This window comes from Pseudophryne corroboree, chromosome 4, assembly GCF_028390025.1.
Source record: "Pseudophryne corroboree isolate aPseCor3 chromosome 4, aPseCor3.hap2, whole genome shotgun sequence".
In the NCBI taxonomy this organism is placed as follows: Eukaryota; Metazoa; Chordata; class Amphibia; order Anura; family Myobatrachidae; genus Pseudophryne; species Pseudophryne corroboree.
Window position 1 is genome coordinate 364,458,669 of NC_086447.1, and position 17,874 is coordinate 364,476,542.

At 46.5% G+C, this 17,874-nt stretch overlaps 1 protein-coding gene across 1 annotated transcript in view; it reads left to right on the forward strand.

The window, feature by feature from the left end:
• Positions 1 to 767: 767 nt before the first annotated feature.
• Positions 768 to 17,874, forward strand: part of NMUR1 (neuromedin U receptor 1) — a 139,419-nt gene continuing 122,312 nt past the window's right edge. Inside the window, exon 1 of the mRNA XM_063916550.1 lies at positions 768 to 867. The gene's annotated coding sequence lies outside the window, so the exon portion shown is untranslated. The remainder of the gene's footprint in view (positions 868 to 17,874) is intronic.

Here is a 17,874-nt window from a genome sequence, read left to right on the forward strand (position 1 = left end):
TGCCTCCACCAGTAACAAAGCGCTGCTGCGGCTCCCTCCTCCACCTCCCTCCTCCTCCTCCTCCTCCCCCCGTGTCCGCTGCGCTCTTCTCCTCTCCGGGCGGCTGTGTGCTGCGGGCAGCGGTTGCCCGCAGCACACAGCGGCATGTAATGAGTCAGTTTGACTCATTACATGCTTTGGGCCCCTGGACAGTGGCGGGCCCCAGTGCAACGCACTGGTTGCACTGGCGGTAGTTCCGCCTCTGGGCAACACATCACACAACCTAGGATCTGTCTAGGTGCTTGCATTTATAAGCTAGAATAAAAATACGTGCAATTTTGTATTTTCAAATGTTACGTCAACCTGTTAGTGCTACAGGTTCAATTACATATTTATCACTCTTTTAAGTTCAATATGATACGTATATTCGTTTTCATATTGTAAATCATCCCAGAGTTCGCTTGTTCTGAAAGCGCTAATCATGTAGACAAGAAAAGAATAAGGACAGCCTTAAGGTCAAATCTATGCTAGACTTAAATACAAAAACATATAAGAACCCCACAAGTCATCTGCAACAAATGTAAGTGTAAAAACGCTGCCTACAGTAGATCCCTTGTCAGAGAGAAGTGATTGTGCATTTCTGTATTGCGAAGTGAGAGAACAGCTCCTACTGTATATGCACGGCTCAGCTGGGCTGTCCCTTATGCACAGCACCGCCCTCTGGTGGAGCTTTAATAAATGGTTTAAGGGTTGAGCAAAGCTCATTCAGGTCTGTTAGGATGTGAAGACGCTCAGCCAGTGGTGTATACTGTACCTTGGTACGGGGCTGTTAAACAGCTTGGAGCATGTAAAAAAAAACTGGAAGATTTCTTCATACATACTGACTAGGTGAGTGTGATAAACTTGTCAATCTGAATTATTCTACTGCTCAGCATGTTTGATGCTGCAATTATTCACTTTTTTATTTGGTTTAATTGCTAGATCTGCATGAGCCAATTCGTTTTACTGTTTAACACTATTGAAGTCACTTCATATGTTATATGATATCGTAGGTTATGTATATGGCTGCAAGTTGTTAAGTCACAATTGTATTGATAGCTTTACCTACATAAACTAAATGTGAAATAATTTGTACAAAAAAGCAAAAGTTGTTTTGATGGTATACATAACATAGATTTATTATATACACATTTTATACATCAGTTAGCAAAGTGTTTTAAATCGCTGTTAGCCAGCTGATGTTTTATTCATTTGATTTTGTTTGAGTGGATGCAGTCTTGAAAATATTAATATTACAGAGCTGTTTTTGGCATTAGAATTCTGAATTGGATTTAAGTAAAAGGATATTTCATAAGAGGCTACTGGGTCAAGAGAGCACTGGATGGAAGTCTACTGCAGAACTGTCATGATTTGTATCTCCTTGTAACTTTGCATTATCTGGTTCTGTTCAGCGTAATAGTAACTGTTATAGCAGAGAGATTACAATTAGATCAGACAACTACAAAATAAAATGTTTATATATATATATATCTATATATATATAGATATATATATAGATATATTTTTTTTCCATATAAATATAAACCTAAATTTTGTTGCTGATCATCATATTGCTATTTTGCTGTTTTTTACCGATGATCACTAAGAAGACGTTCGCTACAGTCTATCACAGGAGACAGTCTTTAATGTGTCTCATCCCAGCATGGTCAATTAATATGCTATTGCAGGTATCATGTGTACAGTTATCTACATCCCATTCAACAGTGTATGCCACACCAGAGACAGGAAATTATAGTGTATTTTCCCACACAGTTCTGTTACAAGCAACCTGTTTTTATTCCGTCAGTAATATATACCATTTTTCTCTTAGCTTTTCTGTCATGGATTTTCTAAGACTGCTCCAATTTTTGCTCCTTGAACTCAGTAAATGGTTTAGATTTTGTCTCTGAGTATACTGACCTGAAACACCTAAATTAAGAAAAGAGATGGAATCAAACACTTGTTTCCTAGGATTTAACATTTAAAAATAAAGTGAGAAATTGTTTTATTCAAAGTAACTAACACCAAATCACATGGATGGTTAATTATTTATTAAATATTAATAAGGCACATTTGTTTGAAAATTTGTGTCTACAACCAGGTGTGTGCATTATGGGACACATATACACAGATGGGCACACATACATTAAGTTATTATTTTAAAACATACAGATACTTAAAATAACACACACATCATTCCTGAACTGGTTGTTGAATGTGACACACAGGCAGGGGCGGATTGGGAACAAAAAGTGGCCCTGGAAAAATTTGTACTAGTTGCCCCACTTGGGCAGCACCAGAGGTGTAAGGTCTAGCCATGGGCCATGGCAGCAGCACCCTCCCCCCAAGACTTTCCAGATAGTGGGGATGTCCAGCATCAAGGGGGAAGTTAAAAGGAAATAAAATTAAATATTATGAGCACATTATATGATACACCCTCAGAATTTAGGAAACGATATCATTCTTTAGAAAGATATATTTTCTTGCTTATTACACCAACCGTATCCCAATCACTAGTCACTCAATCTTATATGTCAGCCAAGCAGACAAACAGAGCATACACTAGATCAGGGGTGGCCAGACTTTTGGAGTCAGCGATCTACTTTGAAAGCTGAAAAGCTTTTGTGATCTACTTAGGTGGAATAATAGCGCGTGGCATAACAAAAAGTGGGCATGGTATAACATAAAAAGGGACGTAGCCTTGCTGCAGAGAGTGTAATGACTGTCTCGCACGAAATAACACATTGGCCCCCACACAGAGCCGGCCTTAGGTATAGGCAAACTAGGCAAATGCCTAGGGTATTTGGTATGCTTAGGGGCACCAGCAGCTTCTGCTGATTAAAATGATATGCGGCATGCCTATATTCTGTGTGTTACTGCATACGAAATGCTATGTTACAGTGTATTCCTGGAAATCACTGTAATGTATGCAGATACAGCCGCAGTCGCACACAGTATATAGGCATGCTGCATATCATTTTAATCAGCAGAAGCTGCTTGTGCATCCTAGCCACATAGTATGCAAATAATATGATGCATTTTCATAAACAAAAGGCGCCCGACGTTAGCAGAGCTGCCAGCTGACTCATGCCAGGCATCTCCTGCAGAACTAGCGGCGGTGCTAGGGGGCACCAGCCAAAATCTTGCCTAGGGCATCATATTGGTTAGGGCCGGATCTGTCCCCACAGGTAAAAAACTCAAACACATATGCCCCCACAGTGCCAGATACAGATATGCTCCCACAGTGCCATGTGCCCACAGTGCCAGATATGCCCCCACAGTGCCAGGTATGACCCCACAGTGCCAGATACAGATATGACCCCACATTGCCAGATATGCCCTGTCACAACTGAGGGCCTGAGCTGACGGAAGGCAGCCTCAGTTGTAGGGGCTGAGATGTACCGGAACCTGGGAGGTTGTATCAGACCCTGGACATGTAAGTAACATGAAGAGAAACCGCCCGAAGGCGTGACCACGACAACTTGAGTAAAAGTCAATGATATTTATTTATGACAAACTCCATGCATCACAGTAGCAGTAAAAGGTAACATAAAAATCAGCAGAGAAATAATAATACAGTTCCTGGGTACTACAGGGTGGCAGGGGCCACAGAGCTCTGGTGGTATGAGACAGTTCTTATTATCTGCAAGTTGGAAAGTCCTTACCAGGCTCAACTGTAGCAATGAGGAAAGCCCAGGGTCGTACCAGCTGGTGTTCCAGGGAAAGCTGGACTGCTGTAGATAAAATGCTGCTGTGGGTACTGGTTAGAACCAGACAGGTGTTGGCACGGAGTGGATACTGGCTGGAACCAGTTAAATAATAAATAAAGCTTGAGAGCGATGCAATGTAGATGAAATGTAGAATTTGAGAGCGGAGAAATAATAATACCGGTGGAGAGTGGTAAACTGCAGAAAGGACACCGGCCCTTTAAGAGAAGCTGTACACTGCTGGAAGCTGAGCTGGAAGCAGGTGATGTTGTAGCTGGAAACAGGTGAGTCCAGTATGGATCGGAGAGTCAGGCTACACCGCAGATGGAATGCTGGTGCGGGTCTCTATAGCAGAAGTCTGGAGACAGGAGCTGGAACCTGGAAGACATTCACAGAAGAGAGACAAACTGGAACTAGGTTTGACAACCAAAGCACTGACGCCTTCCTTGCTCAGGCACAACCTATTTATACCTGCAGCAAGGAAGGCGTTGGCTAGGCAATTATGCAAATTAATAATACTGACAACGGATTGGTAGGAATGATCAGCTGACAGAATCCAAGATGGCTGCGCCCATGCAGACACTTGGAGGGAAGTTTGGATTGTAATCCATGTGGTCTGGAAAACAGTAATGGCGGCGCCGGCCACCGGAGACAGGAGACGCCAGGCTGACAGATGCACATCCGACCACGCGGACACAGCGGAGGCCACGGCTGACGTAATCGCCACTCTGAATGCAGAAGCTCAGGGACGGCGGCGGAGGCCGCGGGAGACGCCATGCCAGATGTATAAGGCGTTACTGTGACTGCGTCCAGAGAGACAGGAGAGGATGCGGGAATGTGCACATCAGGATAACAGATGGGATCCGGTCCTGGAGCGCTGAGCCAGCCTTAGGAGGCATCTGATAGGTAAGAAATGGCGTCCAGATACCCGGATCGTGACATGCCCCCACAGTGCCAGATACAGATATGCCCCCACAGTGCCATGTGCCCACAGTGACATGTGCCCACAGTGCCAGATATGCCACCCTGCCTCTCAGTCTGATCTCCGCGGTGACGGCAGCGTGTATATCTCAAATCAGGCGTCGGTCCGCGAGCTCTGATTGGCTAACGAACCGGCGCCTGATTTGAGCTATACACTCCGCCGTCACGGCCGGAGACCAGACTGAGGGGCAGGGCGGCAGGCAGGAGAGGCGCGGCTTCGGGTGGATGGGCGGCGGATCGCGATCGACTGTTTGGCCACCCCTGTACTAGATCATCTGCAATCACAGGCTAAGTGGCAAAGTCATTTTCATATATGCAAATTATTTTGCATCTTATTCATTATGTCTATAAAAAGGACCACATGTCCTCAAACAAAACAGGCCCCTCCGGTGCGTCGGCCCACCGGGAATCTTCCATGTGCGCCCTATGACCAGTCCGCCTCTGCACACAGGCAATATTAATTAAGTACGCAGACATAATAGTATGAATTGTGAGCTTAAGCCAGGAAAGCACTATCCAATTATTGGACCAATCAGCTGATAATCGTCTGATCGGCTCAGTAATTGGATCAGTGGAGTAAGTTCATACCAGTTGCCAAGAGGCGAAATAGAGCATGGCGCATTGCGATCACATTACTTCTCAGTGATCTTTGGGATTGGCGTCTATCAGAACCACTGTCCAGGTGTCTCACCAATGGTACACCTGGTACATAAAGATTGCTGCGAATTGCAGTGGTACGGAATGTTTATTCTCAGGGGCTAGTCGCAAATGATAAAAAATAGAGCCCTAAAAGTTTTTTTTTTAACAATTAGTACACACATTGACCCCCACAGAAAAAACACACACATTGTCCTACTCAGGAAAAAGCAAACAAAAACACATTGTCCCCTAGTGGAAAAAAATTGAACACGTTGCCCTCAGTGGGAAAAAACCCACACACATTTATTGCCCAAGCCATCTCACAGAAGACTTACGTCACAAGAAGATAAGAGTCCCTTGCTGCCCTCAGACATGGACAGCACCTGCAGTCCAGCAGCAGCAACATCAGTGCAGATTCCACTTCAGGGCTCCGAGTGGGCAGGAAGGCAGACATCATGACCTAGCATGTCAAGGCCAGGGCAGAGAAGTTTGAAGTGGCGGTGCAGCTGGCACTGCAGTTGGCACCAACACTGCCAGTCTTGATCAGTAGAGTGTTCCGGTGGCCTCCACACTGTCCCTCAAGCTGGCACTGATCCTCAGTTCCCCCCTTACAGCTGCGGGAGTAGTGTGTATGCAGGAGCGTTAGAGCTTTGAAGCTAATAAATGGCTTCAAGTGCTCTTGGAACACTCAGATCGGGAGAATGATATGCAGATGTGCTCAGCTCAGCTTTAATGCTATTTGCGGAAATCGCTGGTCATTTGCCACAAATAGCGTGCCCGCGAACATTCGTGAACACTGCACATGCACCCTCGATCCATAGGACAGCTGTCCTATGTCCTATGAACGGGTGTGTATTATTGCATTCATGGCAAATTTGCACCCACGACTCATTCGCAAAATTAATGAATGTGAACACATCCGTAGCATGTACTGCATTCCCAATCCCATTAAGATCACAAGAAAGAACACACTGAGCAAGAAATTGCTCAGTGTGTACAGGTGCCCTTCGGATCGGAGCATTTATCGAATTGGAACACACTATCTGATAGATGGTCATTCTGAGTTGATCACACGTAGCAACTTTTTGCTGCTCGTGTGATCAACTTGACGCCGCCTATGGGGGAGTGTATTTTAGCATAGCAGGGCTGTGATCGCTTGTGCAGCCCCGCTATGCTAAAAAAGTTTCCTGCAAAACAAGACCAGGGTCAGACACTACTTACCCTGTGCGACGGATCCAGCAACGAAGGTCCCAGGATTGACGTCAGACATCCGCCCTCCAAACGCCTGGACACGCCTGCGTTCGGATCTCCACGCCCGGAAAACGGTGAGTAGACGCCCCGGAACGCCTCTCCGCTGTCAATGTTTTTGCGATCGCGCCAGCGATCACTTTCTTTTTTCTTCCGGTTATTGCCCGCAACGACAAAAAGAACCGCTGCGAAGAACCGCTGCGTATGAACGGGTCGGAATGATCCCCAGTGTATACCCAGCATAAGTGCACAAATACTTGCAAATCAGATGGAAACACAGACTATCCAGGGGAGTGGGAGTTACAAATGTTTGCATGGGGAAGCCTATATTGTAGCAAAACTTGTACCACCACTATACCTGTCCCTTATTGCTGCCTAAGGCTGTAACAGGGCCAGTTCTAGACCAAGTTGAAATCAGGGTGAAAAGTTCCTTTTGGTGCCCCCCTTGGTAGTTTCCCTGAAACAGGGAACCTCTGAAGAAATTCATCCTCTCAAGGCAGTTGGTATTTACTATTCATGGTCTAGAAGATGTCTGTTTGTGTAGGAATATAACAAATGTCATCATGATACAACAATGGTTCAACCAGCCTCCTACCTCCTGTGTCACTCTAGCCTCCTGCCCTGTGTCTCTTCAGCCCCCCATCACTCCAGCCTCTTGCCACGTCACTCCAGCCTCATACCCTCTGTGTATCTCCTGCGCCTTGTGTCACTCCAACCTCCTACCCACTGTGTCACTCCAGCCTCCTACCCCTTGTGCCACTCCAGCCTCCTGCCCCCTGTGTCACTCCAGCCTCCTGTCCTGTGTCTCACCAGCCCTCCATCACTCCAGCCTCTTACCCCTGCCTCTTGCCACGTCACTCCAGCCTCCTACCCACTGTGTATCTCCATCATCCTGCCCTCTGTGTGACTCCAACCTCCTGCCCCACTGCCGAGATGCCAAACGCATACCCCCATAGCATACCTCTCTCCAGGATAGGCTGATTTCTCTCTGTTTGCAATGTTCTGTCTCTCTGTACATACTGTAATTTTCCTATGCCAACAGCTACCTCAAAGTGACACAACTCACTCCTATATCCAATGTCCACAATATATTCTTAGATATCTAAGATGTTACCTCAAAATTGCAAAACCTTGTGGAACTTGTTTGTCTGATGAAGAATGATTTTATTAAGCCAAAGGGCAGAAAAGAAACATTATTTTAAAGACATATTCAGAAACACAGATATAGAACACCAATATAAAATGCAATGCTATTCTTGTGTTCCATATCAAATACAGAGCGCATTCAAGTGACAGATATAAAATTCAGAGATCACTCTAGTGACCTCTATACAGTAGAGCATTCTAGCCAATACTGTACAATGCCAACCCTCTTCTGGAGATCACTGTACATTGAAGATATCAGATCCCTGGTGGCTATGCCATTCAGAACCTAAATTATTTGGTGGCTATATAACATATAAAGCAGACCCCAGATTTCTGATGGTGATAATACAGACACAATGGGGGAATGTAATAGGGTGTGAGAATCAGGAAGTGAGACTCATTTACAGGTTGATTTTGCCATGTAAATGATTGCCAATTTAAAAAAACAGAACTCTCACAAAATATCTAACTTTCTGATTCTCACACCCTATTACATTCCCTCTAATAGCTGTGGTGGCATCACAATATAGACACAAAGGGGTATATTTACTAAAGTGTGGATTTATAGAAGTGGATTATATCTGTAATCGTCTAAAAGGATGATTGAGTAGAATCATAAGTAGCTATTGGCAACATTTCCATTACTATAAACCTGCACTTTAGTAAATATACCCCCAGATTTTTTAGTGTGATACAATGCGGACCCTAGGTGTCTGATAGCATTCCCCAATAGCTTACTTAGGGGTCTATTTACTAAGCCTTGAATGGAGATAAAGTAGCTGGAAATAAAGTACCAGCCAGTCGGCTCCTAACTGCTATGCCACAGGCTATGTTTGAAAAATGACAGTTAGGAGCTGATTGGCTGGTACTTTATCTCCAGCGACTTTATCTCCATCCAAGGCTTAGTAAATAGACCTCTTAGTTCCTTGATGCATTGTGGAGAAAGTGCTGGGAATATATCAAATGTAGTAGATAGCACTTATTATTGATTCGATCGCTATTCACCAGTCACTGCAGAGAGCTGTCCAGGGGAGAATCCAGAACAAAATGACAGGGGGACACCATGGCAGGAGGGAGGGGATTGCACACGTTGAACGGTCCTGAGAAAGTGGGTGTGGCCTCACAGAAAGGGGCTTGGCCTCAAAGGGAATGATGTATCCACAAGCCAGTGGGTGACAGGAAAGGGTTACATGGGGAGGCAGATAGTGACGGGGAGAGGGTGACCGGAGGGTGTTGGGGATATAGTGACAAAGGAGAGAGGCAGAGGGTGAGGCAGTGGGTGACGGGGAGAGATATGAAGACATGGAGAGGCAGTGGATGATGCAAGGGAGAGGCAGAGGATGACAGGGAGAAGGTGACAGGAAATGCAGTAAGTGACAGAGAGAAGGTGATTGGGAGAGATAATGGGAGACGCCAGGTAGAGGGTGAATGGGAGAGGCAGTGGGTGATATATATGGGGCACTGGGCTGGATGGGAAGGGTGGAGGGGGGAACACTAGGCTGGAGAAGGGGGTACACAGGGCTGAATGAGGGGGAGACACATAATTGACTGGCTGGGGGGGGGGGGGGGGTTCTTGCTGAGGTGCAGTGGACTGGTTGGGGGAAAGAACGGGGGTGATAAACTGACCTGGCAGGATAGGAGAGAATTTGTGAGGGGCACTGGACATGATGGGAAGGGGCAGCGAGATAGGGATTTGGAGGGTGGAACACTGGGCTGAATGAGTGGGGATTACTGTGGACTGGCTGGGTGGGCAGTGAGATGGACACTGACGGCTTGTGGGGGGCACACAGGGAATTACCGCTACTCACTGATTTACCACTCCATACCCCCACAGTGGTAACTGACCCCTCCCTGCTGCTGCCCTGCACTGAGGATGTTGCCCTGCCAAGGGAACTGCTGTCTGGTTCCAGCCCTGAGAAGTTTGGGCGGATGGTACCAGGGGTAGGATGGGGAGCGCACATCCTGTTCTTTTTCATAGGTGCATACTGTGTTGTTGCATTATCAATTAAAAAAAAAAAATCTCCTAAATGATGGGGGAGATTAGGGAGTTTTCTACTAGGCATTAGAGATGTGCACTTGAAATTTTTCGGGTTTTGTGTTTTGGTTTTGGGTTCGGTTCCGCGGCCGTGTTTTGGGTTCGACCGCGTTTTGGCAAAACCTCACCGAATTTTTTTTGTCGGATTCGGGTGTGTTTTGGATTCGGGTGTTTTTTTCAAAAAACCCTAAAAAACAGCTTAAATCATAGAATTTGGGGGTCATTTTGATCCCAAAGTATTATTAACCTCAAAAACCATAATTTCCACTCATTTTCAGTCTATTCTGAACACCTCACACCTCACAATATTATTTTTAGTCCTAAAATTTGCACCGAGGTCGCTGGATGACTAAGCAAAGCGACCCAAGTGGCCGACACAAACACCTGGCCCATCTAGGAGTGACACTGCAGTGTCACGCAGGATGGCCCTTCCAAAAAACACTCCCCAAACAGCACATGACGCAAAGAAAAAAAGAGGGGCAATGAGGTAGCTGTGTGAGTAAGCTAAGCGACCCTAGTGGCCGACACAAACACCTGGCCCATCTAGGAGTGGCACTGCAGTGTCAGGCAGGATGGCCCTTCCAAAAAACACTCCCCAAACAGCACATGACGCAAAGAAAAAAAGAGGGGCAATGAGGTAGCTGTGTGAGTAAGCTAAGCGACCCTAGTGGCCGACACAAACACCTGGCCCATCTAGGAGTGGCACTGCAGTGTCACGCAGGATGGCCCTTCCAAAAAACACTCCCCAAACAGCACATGACGCAAAGAAAAAAAGAGGCGCAATGAGGTAGCTGTGTGAGTAAGCTAAGCGACCCTAGTGGCCGACACAAACACCTGGCCCATCTAGGAGTGGCACTGCAGTGTCACGCAGGATGGCCCTTCCAAAAAACACTCCCCAAACAGCACATGACGCAAAGAAAAAAAGAGGCGCAATGAGGTAGCTGTGTGAGTAAGATAAGCGACCCTAGTGGCCGACACAAACACCTGGCCCATCTAGGAGTGGCACTGCAGTGTCACGCAGGATGGCCCTTCCAAAAAACACTCCCCAAACAGCACATGACGCAAAGAAAAAAAGAGGCGCAATGAGGTAGATGTGTGAGTAAGCTAAGCGACCCTAGTGGCCGACACAAACACCTGGCCCATCTAGGAGTGGCACTGCAGTGTCACGCAGGATGGCCCTTCCAAAAAACACTCCCCAAACAGCACATGACGCAAAGAAAAAAAGAGGCGCAATGAGGTAGCTGTGTGAGTAAGATAAGCGACCCTAGTGGCCGACACAAACACCTGGCCCATCTAGGAGTGGCACTGCAGTGTCACGCAGGATGGCCCTTCCAAAAAACACTCTCCAAACAGCACATGGTGCAAAGAAAAATTAAAGAAAAAAGAGGTGCAAGATGGAATTGTACTTGGGCCCTCCCACCCACCCTTATGTTGTATAAACAGGACATGCACACTTTAACCAACCCATCATTTCAGTGACAGGGTCTGCCACACGACTGTGACTGAAATGACGGGTTGGTTTGGACCCCCACCAAAAAAGAAGCAATTAATCTCTCCTTGCACAAACTGGCTCTACAGAGGCAAGATGTCCACCTCATCATCATCCTCCGATATATCACCGTGTACATCCCCCTCCTCACAGATTATCAATTCGTCCCCACTGGAATCCACCATCTCAGCTCCCTGTGTACTTTGTGGAGGCAATTGCTGCTGGTCAGTGTCTCCACGGAGGAATTGATTATAATTCATTTTAATGAACATCATCTTCTCCACATTTTCTGGAAGTAACCTCGTACGCCGATTGCTGACAAGGTGAGCGGCGGCACTAAACACTCTTTCGGAGTACACACTTGTGGGAGGGCAACTTAGGTAGAATAAAGCCAGTTTGTGCAAGGGCCTCCAAATTGCCTCTTTTTCCTGCCAGTATAAGTACGGACTGTCTGACGTGCCTACTTGGATGCGGTCACTCATATAATCCTCCACCATTCTTTCAATGGGGAGAGAATCATATGCAGTGCCAGTAGACGACATGTCCGTAATCGTTGGCAGGTCCTTCAGTCCGGACCAGATGTCAGCATCAGCAGTCGCTCCAGACTGCCCTGCATCACCGCCAGCGGGTGGGCTCGGAATTCTGAGCCTTTTCCTTGCACCCCCAGTTGCGGGAGAATGTGAAGGAGGAGATGTTGACAGGTCGCGTTCCGCTTGACTTGACAATTTTCTCACCAGCAGGTCTTTGAACCCCAGCAGACTTGTGTCTGCCGGAAAGAGAGATCCAAGGTAGGTTTTAAATCTAGGATCGAGCACGGTGGCCAAAATGTAGTGCTCTGATTTCAACAGATTGACCACCCGTGAATCCTTGTTAAGCGAATTAAGGGCTCCATCCACAAGTCCCACATGCCTAGCGGAATCGCTCTGTGTTAGCTCCTCCTTCAATGTCTACAGCTTCTTCTGCAAAAGCCTGATGAGGGGAATGACCTGACTCAGGCTGGCAGTGTCTGAACTGACTTCACGTGTGGCAAGTTCAAAGGGCAGCAGAACCTTGCACAACGTTGAAATCATTCTCCACTGCGCTTGAGACAGGTGCATTCCACCTCCTATATCGTGCTCAATTGTATAGGCTTGAATGGCCTTTTGCTGCTCCTCCAACCTCTGAAGCATATATAGGGTTGAATTCCACCTCGTTACCACTTCTTGCTTCAGATGATGGCAGGGCAGGTTCAGGCATTTTTGGTGGTGCTCCAGTCTTCTGTACGTGGTGCCTGTACGCCGAAAGTGTCCCGCAATTCTTCTGGCCACCGACAGCATCTCTTGCACGCCCCTCTCGTTTTTTAAATAATTCTGCACCACCAAATTCAAGGTATGTGCAAAACATGGGACGTGATGGAATTTGCCCATATTTAATGCACACACAATATTGCTGGCGTTGTCCGATGCCACAAATCCACAGGAGAGTCCAATTGGGGTAAGCCATTCCGCGATGATCTTCCTCAGTTGCCGTAAGAGGTTTTCAGCTGTGTGCGTATTCTGGAAACCGGTGATACAAAGCGTAGCCTGCCTAGGAAAGAGTTGGCGTTTGCGAGATGCTGCTACTGGTGCCGCCGCTGCTGTTCTTGCGGCGGGAGTCCATACATCTACCCAGTGGGCTGTCACAGTCATATAGTCCTGACCCTGCCCTGCTCCACTTGTCCACATGTCCGTGGTTAAGTGGACATTGGGTACAGCTGCATTTTTTAGGACACTGGTGACTCTTTTTCTGAGGTCTGTGTACATTTTCGGTATCGCCTGCCTAGAGAAATGGAACCTAGATGGTATTTGGTACCGGGGACACAGTACCTCCAACAAGTCTCTAGTTGGCTCTGCAGTAATGATGGATACCGGAACCACGTTTCTCACCACCCAGGATGCCAAGGCCTCAGTTATCCGCTTTGCAGCAGGATGACTGCTGTGATATTTCATCTTCCTCGCAAAGGACTGTTGGACAGTCAATTGCTTGGTGGAAGTAGTAAAAGTGGTCTTACGACTTCCCCTCTGGGATGACCATCGACTCCCAGCAGCAACAACAGCAGCGCCAGCAGCAGTAGGCGTTACACGCAAGGATGCATTGGATGAATCCCAGGCAGGAGAGGACTCGTCAGAATTGCCAGTGACATGGCCTGCAGGACTATTGGCATTCCTGGGGAAGGAGGAAATTGACACTGAGGGAGTTGGTGGGGTGGTTTGCGTGAGCTTGGTTACAAGAGGAAGGGATTTACTGGTCAGTGGACTGCTTCCGCTGTCGCCCAAAGTTTTTGAACTTGTCACTGACTTATTATGAATGCGCTGCAGGTGACGTATAAGGGAGGATATTCCGAGGTGGTTAACGTCCTTACCCCTACTTATTACAGCTTAACAAAGGCAACACACGGCTTGACAAATGTTGTCCGCATTTCTGTTGAAATACTTCCACACCGAAGAGCTGATTTTTTTGGTATTTTCACCAGGCATGTCAATGGCCCTATTCCTCCCACGGACAACAGGTGTCTCCCCGGGTGCCTGACTTAAACAAACCACCTCACCATCAGAATCCTCCTTGTCAATTTCCTCCCCAGCGCCAGCAACACCCATATCCTCCTCATCCTGGTGTACTTCAACACTGACATCTTCAATCTGACTATCAGGAACTGGACTGCGGGTGCTCCTTCCAGCACTTGCAGGGGGCGTGCAAATGGTGGAAGGCACATGCTCTTCACGTCCAGTGTTGGGAAGGTCAGGCATCGCAACCGACACAATTGGACTCTCCTTGTGGATTTGGGATTTCGAAGAACGCACAGTTCTTTGCTGTGCTTTTGCCAGCTTGAGTCTTTTCTTTTTTCTAGCGAGAGGCTGAGTGCTTCCATCCTCATGTGAAGCTGAACCACTAGCCATGAACATAGGCCAGGGCCTCTGCCGTTCCTTGCCACTCCGTGTGGTAAATGGCATATTGGCAAGTTTACGCTTCTCCTCTGACAATTTTATTTTAGATTTTTGAGTCCTTTTTTTACTGATATTTGGTGTTTTGGATTTTACATGCTCTGTACTATGACATTGGGCATCGGCCTTGGCAGACGACGTTGCTGGCATTTCATCGTCTCGGCCATGACTAGTGGCAGCAGCTTCAGCACGAGGTGGAAGTCGATCTTGATCTTTCCCTATTTTTGGAACCTCAACATTTTTGTTCTCCATATTTTAATAGGCACAACTAAAAGGCACCTCAGGTAAACAATGGAGATGGATGGATACTAGTATACTTATGGATGGACGAGCGACTGCCGACACAGAGGTAGCTACAGCCGTGGACTACCGTACTGTGTCTGCTGCTAATATAGACTGGATGATAATGAGATAAAAATAAAATATATATATATATCACACTAGTACTGCAGCCGGACAGGTATATATATATTATGTAATGACGGACCTGCTGGACACTGTCTGTCAGCACTGCAGACTCCTAAAGTAAGCTACTAGTATCAAGAAGATAGAAAAAAAAACCACGGGTAGGTGGTATACAATTATGGATGGACCAGCGACTGCCGACACAGAGGTAGCTACAGCCGTGGACTACCGTACTGTGTCTGCTGCTAATATAGACTGGATGATAATGAGATAAAAATAAAATATATATATATATCACACTAGTACTGCAGCCGGACAGGTATATATATATTATGGAATGACGGACCTGCTGGACACTGTCTGTCAGCACTGCAGACTCCTAAAGTAAGCTACTAGTATCAAGAAGATAGAAAAAAAAACCACGGGTAGGTGGTATACAATTATGGATGGACGAGCGACTGCCGACACAGAGGTAGCTACAGCCGTGGACTACCGTACTGTGTCTGCTGCTAATATAGACTGGATGATAATGAGATAAAAATAAAATATATATATATATCACACTAGTACTGCAGCCGGACAGGTATATATATATTATGTAATGACGGACCTGCTGGACACTGTCTGTCAGCACTGCAGACTCCTAAAGTAAGCTACTAGTATCAAGAAGATAGAAAAAAAAACCACGGGTAGGTGGTATACAATTATGGATGGACCAGCGACTGCCGACACAGAGGTAGCTACAGCCGTGGACTACCGTACTGTGTCTGCTGCTAATATAGACTGGATGATAATGAGATAAAATTAAAATATATATATATATATATATCACACTAGTACTGCAGCCGGACAGGTATATATATTATGTAATGACGGACCTGCTGGACACTGTCTGTCAGCACTGCAGACTCCTAAAGTAAGCTACTAGTATCAAGAAGATAGAAAAAAAAACCACGGGTAGGTGGTATACAATTATGGATGGACCAGCGACTGCCGACACAGAGGTAGCTACAGCCGTGGACTACCGTACTGTGTCTGCTGCTAATATAGACTGGATGATAATGAGATAAAAATAATATATATATATATATCACACTAGTACTGCAGCCGGACAGGTATATATATATTATGTAATGACGGACCTGCTGGACACTGTCTGTCAGCACTGCAGACTCCTAAAGTAAGCTACTAGTATCAAGAAGATAGAAAAAAAAACCACGGGTAGGTGGTATACAATTATGGATGGACCAGCGACTGCCGACACAGAGGTAGCTACAGCCGTGGACTACCGTACTGTGTCTGCTGCTAATATAGACTGGATGATAATGAGATAAAATTAAAATATATATATATATATATATATATCACACTAGTACTGCAGCCGGACAGGTATATATATTATGTAATGACGGACCTGCTGGACACTGTCTGCAGAATGCGTTTATAAAAACACCACACGACGAGTGTTTAACTTTTTCAGGCAGACAATCACAATATACTGGTGGTCAGCAGACAATCACAATATACTGGTGGTCAGTGGTCACTGGTCAGTCACACTGGCAGTGGCACTCTGGCAGCAAAAGTGTGCACTGTACTTAAAATATGTACTCCTGCTATAACTGCTCCCCAGTCTCCCCCACAATTAAGCTGTGTGAGCAGTGAGCACTCAGCACAGTCAGATAATGATATACAGTATTACATATGATGCAGCACACTGGGCTGAGCACAGATATGGTATGTGACTGTGTCACACTGTGTATCGTTTTTTTTTCAGGCAGAGAACGGATTAATTAAACTGGTGGTGGTCACTGGTCACTGGTCACACTATCAGCAAGTAGTACTCCGTCCTAAGCAGACAATCACAATATACTGGTGGTCAGTGTGGTCACTGGTCAGTCACACTGGCAGTGTGGCACACTCTGGCAGCAAAAGTGTGCACTGTACTTAAAATATATTATTTATGTACTCCTGCTCTAACTGCTCCCCAGTCTCCCCCACAATTAAGCTGTGTGAGCAGTGAGCACTCAGCACAGTCAGATATACTGTATTACATATGATGATGCAGCACACTGAGGCTGAGCACAGATATGGTATGTGACTGTGTCACACTGTGTATCGTTTTTTTTCAGGCAGAGAACGGATTAATTAAACTGGTGGTCAATGGTCACACTATCAGCAAGTAGTAGTACTCCAGTCCTAATATGCTCCCCAAAATTAGTAAATACCAAATAGTGTCTCTAACTCTCTACTCTCTTCTCTATAAACGGAGAGGACGCCAGCCACGTCCTCTCCCTATCAATCTCAATGCACGTGTGAAAATGGCGGCGACGCGCGGCTCCTTATATAGAATCCGAGTCTCGCGATAGAATCCGAGCCTCGCGAGAATCCGACAGCGGGATGATGACGTTCGGGCGCGCTCGGGTTAGCCGAGCAAGGCGGGAAGGTTCGAACCTTCCTCGGACCCGTGTAAAAAGGCTGAAGTTCGGGGGGGTTCGGTTTCCGAGAAACCGAACCCGCTCATCACTACTAGGCATGACAGTGTCTTGACAGCATCAAAGCCAGAGCCGTAACTAGGGGTTGTGACCCAATAACAGAGCCCCGACAGCACCTGTTATTGGCTTGTTTGTGCCTGGAAAGTCACACTGCTTCCTGTAAAACTGCCCAACACGTCACATATACTGGGGATGGGAACAGGCCAAGGACACAAAAGTGCCATACTATGGCATTAGGCAAAACCACAGGTCATTATAGTAACGTGAGCCCCTATTTCCCCCTAATGAAAATGGGGAGAAAATCTTGAAACTGTGAAATGGGCATCAAATGCAGAGAACTCACAAGACTTCCAGGAGACTTGGCAAGCCTCTACCTGCACTAATGTTCCTTCTAACGCCATGGCACTGGCGTATTTATAACAGGTGCAGTGTCACCCTGCACCCATTAATTGAAATACTCACCCTCCGGAGTCCCGCAGCAGCAGTGCTGCCAAAGTCACAGGCCATTTTCCTGGTGATTCGCGCATGCACAGTAGGAAAATCACTGGGAAAATGGCCACAGCGCCATTTTCCTGGAGATCTGCGCATACGCTGTAGACTCTGGGACAGCGTTAGGGTCCCCAAGAGACCCTAGTGCCCAGAGTCTACACTACGCTTCCGGCTAGAGAGGAGGGGGCCTAGCTGGAGCCTGCACACAGGACTCCTCCTCTCTAGAAATGCCCCTGCACCATGGGCTCTATTTAGGACGTTTATT